Below are 17,833 nucleotides of genomic sequence, written 5' to 3' on the forward strand. Positions count from 1 at the left end.
CAACACAGAAAAAAGAGTCCAGATCTAGAAACCAATAAAATTAAACTGAAAAGAATGCCTCGGTATATTATTGTATACTCTAATTTTATGTGATTTTTCCCTTTTTATTCTTAGAAAGTCAATAAATTCAAGATCCGTGAGAGTCAGTGGTCCTTATTATGCTTTTTTTTCTTGCTGTTTTAATGTTAGTAGATTTAGGAAACAAGCCATTCATTCATTAAAATGAAGTTACCATATTGTTGGGGATACAGAAAAGAGGCAGATAATGGGCCTGGTCTTTTAGGAGCTCAAAGCCCCAGAATACCCTTCCTTCCTTGTGCTTTAGCACCACCTCTAAAGGAAAGAAGCAGCAAAATACTTCTCTTTTGAATGTATGGCATGTATATGACTCATTATATTTATGATTCCTTTAAATGAATTAAGAGGAAGTTCCTAGAGTATTTATACTCTTACAGTGTAACATTTCTTAAGACTGCCCATCAATTCTATTGACATTTTTACCTGAGGATTTAGATAACTGGTAGAGATCTTTAAAAAAAAAAAACACTTTATTGAGGTATGATCGACATATAAAAAGCTGGAGATATTTAGTGTATACAACTTGACGTGTTTGGGAATTGGTAGAGATTGTTATTGTTTTTTGTTTTTGTTTTTTATCTCTAGTACTGATCTGAAATTGGAATTGTTTGGGGGTAAGATTTACAGTTAATAGAGGAGTAAAAGAACAGCTGATTGTCCCAGCTTTTACTCTGGCTCTGCCTAATACACTGCAAGTCAATGTTTACTTAATGAGTGGTATTTATTGCCTTTCAATTCAACAACAAGCTATGTTTTTAATATGAAAATTACCATGATGAGTTATACCCACTGTCTATTCATCACTCAGCTACTCATTCCCTCTATGCGATGGCTCTAAGGCAGCGGTCCCCAACCTTTTTGGCACCAGGGACCATTTTCGTGGAAGACAATTTTTCTACAGACTGGTTGCAGGGAGCGGTGGGGGTGTGGGGGGGATGGTCCAGGCGGTAATGTGAGCGATGGGGAGCGGCAGATGAAGTTTTGCTCGCTCGCTGCTCACCTCCTGCTGTGGGGCCCGGTGGGTAATAGGGTCCACGGCCCTGGGATTGGGGACCCCTGCTCTAAGGGATGCATTCCAGGATGTGGTAGTTACTGTCCTTGGATATAAGCCGGGTGGATATAAGCAGAAGTTGTGTCTGTGCTGTATTTGTCACCTGCTACTCCTCAACCCACTGGAATCTGGTTTCTGCTCTACCATGCCAGCGAAGTGCTTCTTATCAAAGTCACAAGTCTGTATTGCTAAATCCAGTGGACACTTTTCAACTTCTATTTTCACCTCTTAGCAGAATGTGACACTGATGACCAATTTCTTCTTGAAGTATGTTCTTGTTGTAGCTTCTGTCACACCGCCATCTTCTGGTTTTCTTCCTACTGCTCTGAATACCCCGAAGTCTCCTTTGAGGGCTCTTTTGTATCTCTCCATCTTTTATTTTATTTATTTTATTTTAATTTTTTTTAACTTTGGGTTTATTTATTTATTTATTTATGGCTGTGTTGGGTCTTCGTTTCTGTGCGAGGGTTTCTCTAGTTGCGGCAAGTGGGGGCCACTCTTCATCGCGGTGCGCGGGCCTCTCACTATCGCGGCCTCTCTTGTTGCGGAGCACAGGCTCCAGACGCGCAGGCTTAGTAATTGTGGCTCACGGGCCCAGTTGCTCCGCGGCATGTGGGATCCTCCCAGACCAGGGCTCGGACCTGTGTCCCCTGCATCGGCAGGCAGATTCTCAACCACTGCGCCATGAGGGAAGCCCTCCATCTTTTAAATATTGGTGTTCCTTCAGGGTATGTCCTGGGTCACCTTCTATTCTTATTCTATACACTTTTCCTGGGCAATTTCATCCCTTACGTAGGTTCTTATCTTCTATATTAATCTCTTCCAGATTAACGTCTCCAGCTGAAATCTCTTTCCTGAGCATCAGAAATCAAACCATCGACTGAGCAGCTTCTCTCTGATGGCTCAGTCTCAACCTGTCCCAGACTGAAGGCTGAATCCTTCTCCCCTTCCCCTGGCCTCATACTGCTGTTTTGCCCCCCGCCCCCCCCAATCCATCAGCTCCTTCTATGGTCCAAACTGCAGTGAATGACACTACCATCCATCTGGTTACCCAGGAGAGGAACCCAGGAACTACCCTTGACGTCTCCCTGGCCTCTACTGCAGTCCTAAATTAATTAACAAATCCTGTCCGTTCATCCCTCTCAATAGCTCTTGAGTAAATTCAGTTCTCTTTAGCTTTCTCTCTCTCCAGTTCAGAGAATGCATGTTCCCAAGTCATCTGTCTCTATGCCAGCCAAGGCCTGAAATGCCAAACACTTGACTCCATTGTCCTTTTCATTTTGCCAGATAGTGCCTGCCCCGAAACTGCAAAGAAAAATGCCCTGGATGACTTAATCTGAAAAGACCAGAGGGCATGGAAATGTGAGTATGTGTGAAACTTTATTTATTTAAAAATATGATCCAGCTGCATCTGCAGTCATTTCTAGAGCTTAATGATTTCTCCATTTATTTTCTAGAGCTCCATATCTACTTTATAGCCAATAGTAATCATCATCTACTTAATCTACTAATATGTAGTAGTATACTATAGGTTAGCCATAGTTAATAGCATAGATTGCTTTTTTCTCTTCATAATTTTACTTTTGAATTGCCTGTGTTGAAACTCAAATGTTTGTTTCCTAATTTTTCACACATTCTTGAAAGCTATTTTTTCCAGTCTGCTGGAATTTTTCATCCCTGTATTTGCTTGGCATTTTTTACCCCCAAGTTGTCTAGTGTACACTGCAGAATTATGATTCTGTAAAATAAAGATCAACCTTTCAATTGTTTGCTGACTCCTCATGGCTACAGTTTTTTTTTTTTAACTCTGAAAAGTGCTTATTAATTTTTACTATTTCCTTTTTATTTGCTCAAAAAGATAATTAAAATCAAGAGGACCACTTTTGAAAATATCCATGTTTAGATATCACTAATATTTTGGACTGAGAAAAATGATAGGTTATGGAAATATTAATATGTTGAAGATTCTTCTTATTTTCATACATTTTTAAACACGAATTGGGTATCATGTGTTGATAGGCCCATAGAAGGTGGTGGTGCAATTTGACAGCTGCATGAAGGCTAGAATTAAGAAGTGTGGACTGTCTGGATATGTGTTTGTAGTTGGTGGGTATATGGGACACCTCTTGTGCCCCATCTGGCATTGGCAACCAGAGGTGTAGGTGTGACCTGGCAGTGCCTGGACTCAGCTGTCCTGTGTATCTTTGGCCCACCTGTTACCTCTCTGTTCTTGTTGTGTGGGAGGTCTCCAGGAACTCACCAAGACATGGTGACAGATGCCCAACTGAAATACAAGAGAATGACGCTCCATGGGGCTGTCTTTGACCACGGAGGGATGGGAGCCAGGTATGATGTGAATAAATGTACTTTACTTGACTTCTTTCATTCTGTCAAGTATAGGGAAAAGTATTTACATAATAATAAATATCCTTCAATGTAGTGAGGATTAAATAAGATAAAGTATGTACAGGTCTGTCAGATAGTAGATGCTGAATAAATGTTAATTTTCCTCTCTGTTCCTACCTGTATAAAATAGTGATAATGACTGTTATTATTTTGGTTAGGTTTTTTTTTCCTGTTAGTCTTTAAAAATAATTTAAAGAAAATAATCTTTATTTATTTTATTTTTGAAAATGATTCATTTATTTATTTAATTTATTTTTGACTGCGTCGGGTCTTTGTTGCAGCACGCGGGGTCTTCGTTGTGGCATGCGGGATCTTTTCGTTGTGGCGTGCAGACTCTTTGTTGTGGTGCTTGGGCTTCTCTCTAGTTGTGGCGTGCGGTTTTTCTCTTCTCTAGTTGTGGCACGTGGGTTCCAGAGCGTGTGGGCTCTGTAGTTTGCGGCACACAGGCTCTAGCCGAGGCGTGTGGGCTTAGTTGCCCCGCAGCATGTGGGATCTTAGTTCCCTGACCAGGGATCGAACCCGTGTTCCCTGCATTGTAAGGTGGATTCTGTACCACTGGACCACCAGGGAAGTCCCAAGAAAATAACCTTTTTTAAAAAAAATTAGTACTTATTTATTTATTTGACTGCCCCGGGTCTTAGTTGTGGCATACGGGATCTTCGTTGCTGCATGCAGGATCTTTAGTTGAGGCATATGGGCTCTTAGTTAAGGCCTGCGGGATCTAGTTCCCTTGACCAGGGATTGAACCCGGGCCCCCTGCATTGGGAGCATGGAGTCTTAACCACTGGACCAACAGGGAAGTCCCAGAAAATAATCTTTTAAACTTAAAACTCTTGGAAAATTGGAATTCATACTAACCAAAGACCAATAACTATAGCCAAGAAGTATAGCTGAGATAATATCCTATGTGTAGTCAGAAAAACCTAGATTCTAGTTCTGGTCCCAGCTATGACTATCTGCATCATTTTGGACAATTTGTGACGACTCACACAACATTGGATGAGGAAATAGGCTTGTCCCAACTCCTAGCAACTGTTGGCAGAGGGCAGGAAGCAAGAGGGAGAAAAATGTTTTAATAGTAACACAGTCAACAGGGAATTTATTTCTGGCTTTCACTCCAAGTAGGAAGTGATTCTAATAACCAAAATAGGTTTGAAACCCCACACCCACTTAGTCCTGGCTGCAAAATGATGCTCTGCAGAGAGTACGACGTGCCTACAGATGCCACAGATGCAGGGCCAGAGCTCAGTGATTCACAGCCAGGGATGGACAAAGCCTTCCCTCATGACCAGCTGACACAAACTCAGACTTCAAAGAATTTCTGTGAACAAGCGAAGAAGAAGCAAAGCTAACTCGCCGAAATCACTCCTAAAGATCCCAAAGCAAGAAACAGATTTCTCAATGACTGAGTGGCATAAGCATATCGTGCGTCATATGGAGAAACCAGACTGAACCCTAACTAGTTTCTTCACTAAGAATTTTCGGAAAGAGGAGCTAAAGAGGGTATCAAAACATGCTCTGTGTCTTTCAGAATTTGTTGTGCATGTTTATGGAGAGTGAACTGTGTGTAAGTCTCATGACTGGGTGTCATTTCCGTCATCCTCACCAATTGTTTTATTTCTTTAAAAATTCTGAGTTATATTATTTTAGGTGTTGTTTTCGTTTTTTTGGTCTTTTTAAAATTGTGATAAAAAACATATAACATTCAATGTTCCATCTTAACCATTTTTGAGTGTACAGCTCGAAAGTGTTAAGTATATTCACATTGTTGTGCAACAGCTCTCTAGAACTTTTTCATCTGGCAACACTGAAATTCTATACCCACGAACCACTAATTCCTCCCTCCCAGCCCTTGGCAACCACATTTCTGCTTTCTGTTTCTGTGATTTTTGACTCCTTTAGATACCTCATGTGAGTGGAAACATACAGTATTTGTCCTTTCATGATTGGCTTATTTCGCCTAGCATGATGTCCTCAAGGTTCATCCATGTTTTAGCATGTGACAGGATTTCATTCTTTTTTAAGGCTACATCATCTTCCATTGTATGTTTATACCATATTTTCATTATCCAATCAGCTGTTGATGGACGTTTGGGTTACTTCCACCTCTTGGCCATTGTGAATAGTGCTGCCATGAACATGGGTGTGCAGATATCTCTTCAAGATTCTGCTTTGCATTCTTTTGGATATATATTCAGAAGTAGAATTTCTGGATCATATGGTAGTTTTATTTTTAATTTTTTAAGGATCCTCATACTGTTTTTCATAATGGCTACACCATTTTACATTCCCACCAACAGTGCACAAGGGTTCCAATTTCTCTGCATCCTCATCAGCACATTATTTTCTGTTCTTTTTACAGTGGCCATCCTAGTGGGTATGAGGTGATAATCTTGTGGTTTTGATCTTGGGTTGTCTTATGATTAATGATGTTGAGCATCTTTTCTTGTTGACCATTCTTATATTTTCTTTGGAAAATTGTCTGTTCAAGTCCTTTCCCCATTTTTTACTTAGGGTATTTGTTTTTTGTTGTTGTTGTTTCTTACATTTTCTGGATATCAACTTATATATGTCAGATATATGATTTGCAAGTATTTTCTCCCATTCAGTAGGTTGCCTCTTCATTCTGTTGATTGTTTCCTTTGATGAACAGAGTTTTTAAGTTTGATATCATAACATTTGTCTACTTTTGCTTTTGCTGCCTATGCTTTTGGTGTCATATCCAAGAAATCATTGCCAATTCCAAGGTCCTGAAGCTTTCTGCCTATATTTTCTTCTATGAGTTTTACAGTTTTAGGTCTTACGTTTAGGTCTTTAATCCATTTTTTTCCCCACATATTTACTGGAGTATAAATGCTTTACAATGTTGTGTTAGTTTCTGCTGTACAACAAAGTGAATCAGCTATATGTATACATATATCCCCATATCCCCTCCCTCTTGAGCCTCCTTCCCACCCTCCCTATCCCAACCCTTTAGGTCATCACAAAGTACCGAGCTGATCTCCTTGTGCTATGTGGCTGCTTCCCACTAGCTATCGGTTTTACATTTGGTAGTGTATATATGTCCATGCCACTCTCTCACTTTGTCACAGCTTACCCTTCCCCCTCTGCGTGTCCTCAAGCCCATTCTCTAGTAGGTCTGTGTCTTTATTCCCATCCTGCCCCTAGGTTCTTCATGACCATTTTTTTTTTGTTGTAGATTCCATATATATGTGTTAGCATATGGTATTTGTTTTTCTCTTTCTGACTTCACTCTGTATGACAGACTCTAGGTCCATCCACCTCACTACAAATAAATCATTTCTTTTCTTTTTATGGCTGAGTAATATCCCATTGTATATATGTGCCACATCTTCTTTACCCATTCATCTGTCGATGGACACTTAGGTTGCTTCCATGTCCTGGCTATTGTAAATAGAGCTGCAATGAACATTGTGGTACATGACTCTCTTTGAATTATGGTTTTCTCAGGGTATATGCCCAGTAGTGGGATTGCTGGGTCATATAGTAGTTCTATTTTTAGTTTTTAAAGGAATCTCCATACTGTTCTCTGTAGTGGCTGTATCAGTTTACATTCCCACCAACAGTGCAAGAGGGTTCCCTTTTCTCCACACCCTCTCCAGCATTTATTGTTTGTAGATTTTTTGATGATGGCCATTCTGACTGGTGTGAGATGATATCTCATTGTAGTTTTGATGTGCAATTCTCTAATGATTAATGATGTTGAGCATTCTTTCATGTGTTTGTTGGCAATCTGTAAATCTTCTTTGGAGAAATGTCTATTTAGGTCTTCTGCCCATTTTTGGATTGGGTTGTTTGTTTTTTTGATATTGAGCTGCATGAGTTGCTTGTAAATTTTGGAGACTAATCCTTTGTCAGTTGCTTCATTTGCAAATATTTTCTCCCAATCAGAGGGTTGTCTTTTGGTCTTGTTTATGGTTTCCTTTGCTGTGCAAAAGGTTTTTAAGTTTCATTAGGTCCCATTTGTTTACTTTTGTTTTTATTTCCATTTCTCTAGGAGGTGGGTCAAAAAGGATCTTGCTGTGATTTATGTCATAGAGTGTTCTGCCTATGTTTTGCTCTAAGAGTTTTATAGTGTCTGGCCTTACATTTAGGTCTTTAATCCATTTTGAGTTTATTTTTGTGTATGGTGTTAGGGAGTGTTCTAATTTCATTCTTTTACATGTAGCTGTCCAGTTTCCCCAGCACCATTTATTGAAGAGGCTGTCTTTTATGCGTTGTGTATTCTTGCCTCCTTTATCAAAAATAAGGTGACCATATGTGTGTGGGTTTACCTCTGGGCTTTCTATGCTGTTCCATAGATCTATATTTCTGATTTTGTGCCAGTACTATACTGTCTTGATTACTGTAGCTTTGTAGTATAGTCTGAAGTCAGGGAGCCTGATTCCTCCAGCTGTCTTTTTCTTTCTCAAGATTGCTTTGGCTATTCGGGGTCCTTTGTGTTTCCATATAAATTGTAAAATTTCTTGTTCTAGTTCTGTGAAAAATGCCATTGGTAATTTGAAAGGGATTGCAGTGAACCTGTAGATTGCTTTGGGTAGCATAGTCATTTTTGCAATATTGATTCTTCCAATTGAGGAGCATGGTATATCTCTCCATCTGTTTATGTTATCTTTGATTTCTTTCATCAGTGTTTTATAGTTTTCTGAGTACAGGTCTTTTGCCTCCTTAGGCAGGTTTATTCCTAGGTATTTTATTCTTTTTGTTGCAATGATAAATGAGAGTGTTTCCTTAATTTTTCTTTCAGGTTTTTCATCATTGGTGTATAGGAATGCAAGAGATTTATGTGCATTAATTTTGTATCCTGTAACTTTACGAAATTCATTGATTAGTTCTAGTAGTTTTCTGGTGGCATCTTTAGGATTTTCTATGTATAGTATCATGTCATCAGCAGACAGTGACAGTTTTACTTCTTCTTTTCCAATTTGTATTCTTTTTTTTCTTTTTCTTCTCTGATTGCCATGGCTAGGACTTCCAAAACTATGTTAAATAAGAATGGCGAGGGTGGACATCCTTGTCTTGTTCCTAATCTTAGAGGAAATGCTTTCAGTTTTTCACCTTTGAGAATGATGTCTGCTGTGTGTTTGTTGTATATGGCTTTTATTATGTTGAGGTAGTTTGCCTCTATGCCCACTTTCTTGAGAGTTTTTACCATAGATGGGTGCTGAATTTTGTCAAAAGCTTTTTCTGCATCTATTGAGATGGTCATATGGTTTTCATTCTTTAATTTGTTAATATGGTGTATCACATTGATTGTTTTGCGTATATTGAAGAATCCTTGCCTTCCTGGGATAAATCCCACTTGATCATGGTGTATGATCCTTTTAATGTGTTGTTGGATTCTGTTTGCTAGTATTTTGTTGAAGATTTTTGCATCTATATTCATCAGTGATACTGGTCTGTAATTTTCTTTTTTTGTAGTATCTTTGTCTGGTTTCGGTATCAGGGTGATGGTGACCTTGTTGAATGAGTTTGGGAGTGTTCTTACCTCTGCAATTTTTTGGAAGAGTTTGAGAAGGATAGCTGTTAACTCTTCTCTAAATGTTTGATAGAATTAGCCTGTGAAGCCATCTGGTCCTGGACTTTTGTTTGTTGGAAGATTTTAAATTACTGTTTCAATTTAATTACCTGTGATTGGTCTGTTTATATTTTCTAATTTTTCCTGGTTCAATCTTGGAAGGTTGTAGTTTTCCAGGAACTTGTCCATTTCTTCCAGGTTGTCCATTTTATTGGCATATAGTTACCCGTCGTAGTCTCTTATGATCTTTTGTATTTCTGTGTTGTCAGTTGTAATCTCTGCTTTTTCAATTCTAATTTTATTGATTTGAGTCCTCTCCCTTTTTTTCTTGATGAGTCTGGCTAAAGTTCTATCAATTTTGTTGATCTTCTCAAAAAACCAGCTTTTAGTTTTATTGATCTTTGCTATTGTTTTCTTCATTTCTATTTCATTTATTTCTGCTCTGATCTTTATGATTTCTTTCCTTCTACTAATTTTGGGTTTTCTTTGTTCTTTTCTAGCTGCTTTAGGTGTACGGTTAGATTGTTTGAGATTTTTCTTGTTTCTTGAGGTGAGCTTGAATTGCTATGAACTTTGCTCTTAGAACAGTTTTTGCTGTGTCCCATAGGTTTTGGAGCATCATGTTTTCATTGTCATATGTTTCTAGGTATTTTCTGATTTCCTCTTTGATTTCTTCAGTGATCTCTTAATTATTTAACAGCACACTGTTTAGCCTCCATGTATTTGTGTTTTTTACTGTTTTTTTCCTGTAATTGATTTCTAATCTCATAGTGTTGTGGTTGGAAAAAATGCTTGATATGATTTCAGTTTTCTTCAACTTCCCAAGGTTTCATTTGTGACCCAAAATGTGATCTATTCTGGAGAACGTTCCATGTGCTCTTGAGAAGAAAGTGTATTCTTTTGCTTTTGGGTGGAATGTCCTAAAAATATCAATTTAGTCTATCTGGTCTATTGTGTCATTTAAAGCTTGTGTTTCCTTATTTATTTTCGGTCTGGATGATCTGTCTATTGGTGTAAGTGGGATGTTAAATTCCCCCACTATTATTGTGCTACTGTCAATTTCTCCTTTTATGGCTGTTAGCATTTGCCTTATGTATTGAGGTGCTCCTATGTTGGGTGCATAAATGTTTATAATTGTTATGTTTTCTTCTTGGATTGATCCCTTGATCATTATTTAGTGTCCTTCCTTATCTCTTGTAACAGTCTTTATCTTAAAGTCTATTTTATCTGATATGAGTATTGCCACTCCATCTTTCTGGTGATTTCCATCTGCATGGAATATCTTTTTCATCCCCTCACTTTCAGTCCATATGTGTCCCTAGGTCTGAAGTGGGTTTCTTGTAGACAGCATATATAAGGTCTTGTTTTTGTATCCATTCAGGTAGTCTGTGTCTTTTGGTTGGAACATTTAATCCATTTACATTCAGGGTGATTATCGATATGTATGTTCCTATTACCATTTTCTTAATTGATTTGGGTTTGTTTTTGTGGGTCTTTTTCTTCTCCTGTGTTTCCCACTTAGAGAAGTTCCTTTAGCATTTGTTGTAAAGCTGGTTTGGTGGTGCTAAATTCTCTTAGCTTTTGCTTGTCTGAAAAGCTTTTGACTTCTCCATCGAATCTGAATGAGATCCTTGCTGGGTAGAGTAATCTTGGTTGTAGGTTTTTCCCTTTCATCACTTTAAATATGTCCTGCCACTCCCTTCTGGCCTGCAGAGTTTCCACTGAAAAATCAGCTGATAACCTTATGGGGATCCCCTTGTATGCTATTTTTTGTTTTTCCCTTGCTGCTTTTAATATTTTTTCTTTGAATTTAATTTTTGTTAGTTTGATTAATATGTGTGTTGGTGTGTTTTTCCTAGGGTTCATCCTGTATGGGACTCTGTGCTTCCTGGACTTGGGTGACTATTTCCTTTCCCATGTTAGGGAAATTTTCAACTATAATCTCTTAAATTATTTTCTCAGAGCCTTTCTTTTACTCTTCTTCTTCTGAGACCCCTATAATTCAAATGTTGGTGCATTTAATGTTGTCCCAGAGGTCTCTGAAACTGTCCTCCATTCTTTTCATTTTTTTTTCTTTATTCTGCTCTGCAGTAGTTATTTCCACTATTTGATCTTCCAGGTCACTTATCCGTTCTTCTGCCTCAGTTATTCTGCTATTGATTCCTTCTAGAGTATTTTTAATTTCAGCTATTGTGTTGTTCATCACTGTTTGTTTGCTCTTTAGTTCTTCTAGATCTTTGTTAAATGTTTCTTGTATTTTCCCCATCTGTGCCTCTGTTCTGTTTCTGAGATTTTGGATCATCTTTACTATCATTACTCTGAATTCTTTTTCAGGTAGGTTGCCTATTTCATCTTCATTTATTTGGTCTTTTAGGTTTTTACCTTGCTCCGTCACCTGTAACATAATTTTTTGTTGTTTCATTTTTTATTTTTTGATGGGTGGGGCTGTATTCCTGTCTTACTGGTTGTTTGGCCTGAGGCTTCCAGCACTGGAGTTTGCAGGCAGTTGGATAGAGCTGGGTCTTGGTGTTGAGATGAGGACCTCTGGGAGGCCTCACTCCAATTAATATTCCCTGGGGTCTGAGGTCCTTTGTTAGTCCAGTGGTTTGGACTTGGAGCTCCCACCACAGGAGCTTGGGCCCAACCTCTGGCCTAGGAACCAAGATCCCGCAAGCTGTGTGGCACAGCAGAGAAAAAAAAAAAAGAAAGAAAGAAAAAAAGGAGCAATACAATAACAAAGAATAAAAAACAAAATAAAATTAGAAAGATTAAAAAATATTTTAGGAAAATTAAAAATATAATTGAAACAACTGCAAAAAGGTAAAATAAAACCACAACAGAAGAAAGAAAAAAAAGTGGGGGGGTGGGGAACAAGCCAAAAGGAGAGAACAATAACAAAGTATAGAGAATAAAATAAAATTAGAAAAATAGGGCGTCCCTGGTGGCACAGTGGTTGAAAATCTGCCTGCCAATGCAGGGGACACGGGTTCGAGCCCTGGTCTGGGAAGATCCCACATGCCGCAGAGCAACTAGGCCCGTGAGCCACAGTTGCTGAGCCTGCGCGTCTGGAGCCTGTGCTCCGCAACAAGAGAGGCCGCGATAGTGAGAGGCCTGTGCACCGCGATGAAGAGTGGCCCCCGTTCGCCGCAACTAGAGAAAGCCCTGGCACAGAAACGAAGACCCAACACAGCCATAAATAAATAAATAAATAATTAATTAAAAAAAAAAAAGAAAAATAAATGAATGAACAACAATGAATCAACAAGGTAAAACGGAACACCAATCTAAAAGGAAAAAAGAAGAAAAAAAATAAGCCTTAGCTATGGGGGCAGAGTTTAGGCGGGGGTGGAACTTAGGCAGAGGCGGGGTTTAGGGTGGGGAAGGACATAGGCTGGTGGGGGGGTGACGTTTCAGCCTGGAGTAGGGCCTAGGCTCAGGACCCACTGCAGCTGGAAAAGCCCTTGGGGGCGGGGCCTAGGCGGGGCGTTATTCAAGCATGAGGTGGCGCCTCTGCTTAGGACCTACATGGAAGGGGAGAGGCAGCACGTCCAAAGAAGGGCGTCTGGAGTGTGGAGTTCCGGAGTTTGGAGGTAAGGCCCTGGGTGAGGGTGTGTGGGTGGGGTTTAGGCCCAGCGCGTTGGAGGGGGTCTCTGAGTGTAGAGGTAGGGGGGGCATAGGGGCGGGGCTTGGGGTCTCCACAGCAGGAGGGAGGCTCCCAGGGCAGAGGTTTAGACTCAGGAGCCCAACAGGCTCCCTGGTGCCTAAGTGGACAGGGAAAGCACTGGCTGCGTTCCCTTCCGTTCCTCCGCACACCCCCTAAGGTCTCCCCCATCGCCGCTGGACCCCTACCAGTGGGTGGGTCCCTCTGGGTGTAGGAACTCCTCCTCTCCCCCAACCCCCCCACCGGAAGTCCGACCTTTACTTTTGCTCCCCTTTCCCTCCCTCCCACTCCCTCAGGACCTGCATGGCTGGAGGGGGCCTCAGTGGGCAGAGGATCAGGCCCGGGATCTCAGCAGGTTCCTGAGGGCCCAAGTGGGCAGGGGAAACCTGGCCACGCTCCCTTTTGATCTCTGCCCTCCCAATGGTCCCCCAGTTAACCCCTCCCGGCGTGGGATCCCTTCCCCTCCCCCAGCCACCCCTCAGTGGTGCAAGTCCCATCCTGCCTCCACTTCTCTTCCCCCTTCACTCCTCCCACACCCCACACCCAGTCACTGGGGGTTCCTCCCATCCCCTTAGGTGCCCATGGTTCCCCACCGGTACCTGGTAGGTGCCCTAGTTGTGCGGAGGTGTGAATTCCGCGTCCTCCTAGTCCACCATCTTGATTCCACCACCCTTTTAGTCCATTTTGAATTAATTTTTGCATTTGGCGTAGGGAAGGGTTCAACTTCATTTTTTGCATGTGGATATTCAGGTTTTCCAACATCATTTGTTGAAGAGACTACCCTTTCCTTAGGGTAATCTTCTTGAAAATTATTTGGTCATATATGTAAGGGTTTACTTCTGGGCTTTCTGTTCTGTTCCATTGGTCTATATGTCTATCTTTATGCTAGTACCACACCATCCTAATTACTGTTGCTGTGTAGCATGATTTGAAATCAGAAAGTATGAGGCCTCCAGCTTTGTTCTTTTTAAAGGTTATTTTGGCTATTCAGAGACCCTTAAGATTCATTATGAATTTTTGGATGGTTATTTCTTTATCTGCTAAGAGTGCCATTGGGATTTTTTTTTAAATAAATTTATTTATTTTTACTTTTGGCTCCGTTGCGACTTTGTTGCTGCGTGCGGGGGCTACTCTTTGCTGTGGTGCACAGGCTTCTCATTGTGGTGGCTTCTCTTGTTGTGGTGCATGGGCTCTAAGCACGCGGGCTTCATTAGTTGTGGCTCGGGCTCTAGAGTGCAGGCTCAGTAGTTGTGATGCACGGGCTTAGTTGCTCCACGGCATGTGGGATCTTCCTGGCGCAGGGCTCTAACCCGTGTCCCCTGCATTAGCAGGTGGATTCTTAACCACTGTGCCACCAGGGAAGTCCCTGCCTTTGGGATTTTGATAGGGATTGCATTGAATATGTAGATCACTTTGGGTAGTATGGACATTTTAGCAATGTTTAGTCTTCCAACCCATGAGAAATTTTGCTACTATAATAAATGGGATTATTTTCTTAATTTCTTTTTCAGAAATGTTACTGCTAGTGTATAGAAATGCAAGTGATTTTTGTATATTAATTTTTTATCCTGCAACTTTGCTAAAATCTTTTATTAGTTGTAACAGTTTTGTTTGTGTATGGGTGTGTGGAGTGTTTAGGATTTTTCACATATAAGATCATGTCATTTGCAAACGGAGATCATTTTACTTCTTCTTTTCCAGTTTAGATGGCTTTTATTTCTTTTTCTTGTTTGTTTTAGAGTTTTGAACATTGAAATTAAGATTCTAGCCTGCTGTGCAACAGCTGGTGCGCAACATCCAGGACCTTTGCTACCCCACATGGCATCTTTGTGTGAATGAGAAAAGCCAGCCGCTGACTCCAGGGGGTTGCAGCCTGCACCCGCGTGCGTGCTGTGGAGAGCAGAGCACAGGATGAATTTCAGCCCCTCTCACTCCCCGACTCAGTGTACTTGGGTAGTGGACACTTGTGTATTATCTCAAATCCTCTTGGGTTCACCTCTTATTCCAGCCACAGCTGCAGTGACCGGTTCTGTGCAGGTGTCAACTAATTTCACGCAGGTGCCCCTGAATAGTGCCTCCTCTACCACCCAGGCCTCTCATTTCTTGTTTGGGGGCTTTGGTGAGTCTCCTCATGGAGATGTCCATAGGAGCCTTTTTGGCACTCATGCATGTGCAAGATTGAAGGGTGCGACTGAGGGCGGGGAGGAGTAACACAGGGGCAGTAGGGTGGAGGGACTAATGCTCTACAAGGCAACCCTTGACCAGTGGGGACCGGGCTCGGTGAATAAATGCTCTGCTGCCTCCACAAGCCTCCATGAGACACATTTCATAAGAGTTGTCAAAGGGTTCCTCAGGATAGAGTAACTGATTGTCTGAAGCTCTGCTTTGGGGGCAACTGACCATAGGCCTGCTTGTACAACTGTATGCAGCAGCCCGACTGTAACCTCTGACCCCACCTCCTTCAGATTAAGCCTTAGAGAGACTCGTTTGTCTCGGCTGCTTTACGTACTACAGAACCACTTCACATCTCTGAGTTCCAGCATTCTCTTTATAAAACGAAAATGAACACATTTTGAAAGTGTATTTAAAATGGGAAGCACTAAATACAAGTCATGATTTATGTTTTCACACCTCACATCCACTACCACATAAATGAATACTTGTCTTTGTAAAAAGTCATTTATACAGATCGCTAGACTCATGAGAACAGGCAATGAGTGTTTTAGACTGAGCTGCTGATTCTAGAGAGAGCTCTTTGCTAATTCATCTTTTAATCTTTATTGAGGCTGCAGGATTGTTGAATTCAGTCACCTGACCTGGCCTCCATCATGGCCCTACCTTGCCAGAAGTTCATGCCAACTCTGATCCCTCGGTCTGTGTGGTTTGGCCTGCCTGCCTATGTCCCATTTTAAGCACCACTCAGTCTAGATGGGCTTTTGAAAATTTATAGAGCCTGATAGTGCCAGTCCGGTGAGGGCAGCCTTGATCTGCTCCCCCAGCCCAGCCCCCAGCACCACTCAGAATTTCACCCTCAATGGAATCTCTTCTCTGTCAATACTTCTATAGCTACTACTTTGTGACACCAAAAATACTCTGTAATTAGTTTATTGCTATGTTGGACTTTTATCTTATTTTCAGTCTCAGAAATAGCCTGTCATTAACCAATGAGAGAAAGCACTGAATTAAAACTCTTCTCTTTGTACATTACAATGTAATTGGATTATCGTTATTCATTAAAATATCCTCGCTCTTCATTTGATGCTAAATGTTACATAAATATTACATTACTGGAGTCAACGTAGTATCAGAGAAAACTGTCTTTATCTGCATTTTATAACCAAAGATTATCACATCAGTGGCTTCACGTCACACCTTTGGAAATGTGGAGAGAAGACTGGGCGTGTAGGGACCTCAGTCTAGGCCCAGTTCTGCTCCTGCCACTTAATTCCTAATTTATAAAAGCTTCCACTTTTATAAATGTGACTGTTGGACTAGATACACCACCTTCTCTAAAATTCTGTGTCTCCTGTCTGCATTCAGGTCAACTGAGCACACACCTGGGTTAAGATATGGGTAGTAGTGTGTCTTCCTTTCTTATATTCTCACTTATCCCCTTCCTTCCTCCCTTCCTTTTGTTTGCCTGAAAATCATACCAGTACTTTGCTCTAGCTCTTACTGTGGCATACTGTCCTGGGTGTCAAGACCTTCTTTAGTCGAGGCACTATAAACATGCCATGCGTCTTCCCCGTGTATTCCTGTTCATGGGCTACATTAAACATGGAGCCTTCCAGCCCAAGTTCAAATGTCCTGACTTCCTCTGTAGTACTGTATTGCATGAGTGAGCATGGTGACAATTTTCATCCAATGACCTCTCTTGGTTTGTCCACTTGCATTGTCAAAAACTGCACTTCTCCTGGTGAGCGTTCAGTGAGAACAAAGCAGATGCTGAAGGAGGGGCTTACAGAGGGAGCAATGTTTTCACTAGGTGAGAAACTTAGGGCTTCATGTCTTGTCTGTTAGTTATGGGATTGGAATGCAGAGGGGAGATGGTTGACTTGAGGACATGTACTAACAATCAACTTGAATTGACAAACGAAGTCAGATTTTTTTTCTGATTTGGCTATTCAGTTTGACAACAACCACTGGCTCTCTGTATTAGTTTGCCAGGCCTGCTGTAACAAAGAACCAGACTAGATGGCCTAAACAACAGACATTTATTTCTCACAGTTCTGGAGGCTAGAATTCCAAGATCAAGGTGTTGGTAGGCTTAGTTGCTTCTGAGGCCTCCCTCCTTAGCTTGCAGAGAGCTGCCTTCTCACTGTGTCCTCACATGGTCTTTCCTCTACACATGCATATCCCTGGTGACTCTTGGGTGTCAAAATTTCCTCTTATAAGGACACCAGTCAGATTGGATTATGGCCCAACCTATCAGACTCATTTTAACTTAATCACCTCTTTGAAGGTCCTAACTCCAAACACAGTCACATTCTGACTTACCGAGGGTTAGGGCTTCGACATATGAATTTTGGAGAACACAGTTCAGTCCATAACACTCTCCGTATATTGGGTGAGCTAAATCAGCAGCTCCAAGAACCTTATGAAAATAAAGATGTGATAAGAAAATAGTATTTTATAAAAATTTGTATTGGAAAAATTGTACTGAATTATTTTAAATTTTCTAATTCATTCTGTGTATATTGGGTTACACTAGGTGCCTCAGAGAGAAAGAAGACCAGGTGCAATAGTTATTTGATAGGTGTTGGTCAGGCTGATTTTTTTTTTTTTCTACTTGTTCTGTCAACTGCTGAAAGTAATTAAAGTTTCCAGTTATTATTGTGGATTTGTCTACTTCTCCCTTAATTTTGTCAGTTTTCACTTCATATATTTTGAAGCTCTAATATCAGAAGCATACATATTTAGTATTATGTATTCCTGGTGGACTGATTCTTTTATCATTATGAAATGCCTCTTTTCCTTGAAGTCTATCTTGACTGATTTTAATACGGCCACTCCAGCTTTCTTACACTTACTGTTTGCATGATATATCTTTTTTCCTCAATGTGTTTATGACTTTGTATTCAAATTGCATCTTTTACAG

The 17,833-nt window shown here is 40.7% G+C and overlaps 1 long non-coding RNA gene across 1 annotated transcript in view; it reads left to right on the forward strand.

Moving 5' to 3' along the window:
- The first annotated feature begins 2,128 nt into the window (after window positions 1-2,128).
- Window positions 2,129-17,833, forward strand: part of LOC309638411 — a 65,050-nt gene continuing 49,345 nt past the window's right edge. The window contains exons 1-2 of the long non-coding RNA XR_014251100.1: window positions 2,129-2,491; window positions 3,374-3,475. This is a non-coding gene — a long non-coding RNA (uncharacterized lncRNA). The remainder of the gene's footprint in view (window positions 2,492-3,373; window positions 3,476-17,833) is intronic.

This window comes from Balaenoptera physalus, assembly GCF_965194825.1.
Source record: "Balaenoptera physalus genome assembly, chromosome: 11".
NCBI classification, from domain to species: domain Eukaryota; kingdom Metazoa; phylum Chordata; class Mammalia; order Artiodactyla; family Balaenopteridae; genus Balaenoptera; species Balaenoptera physalus.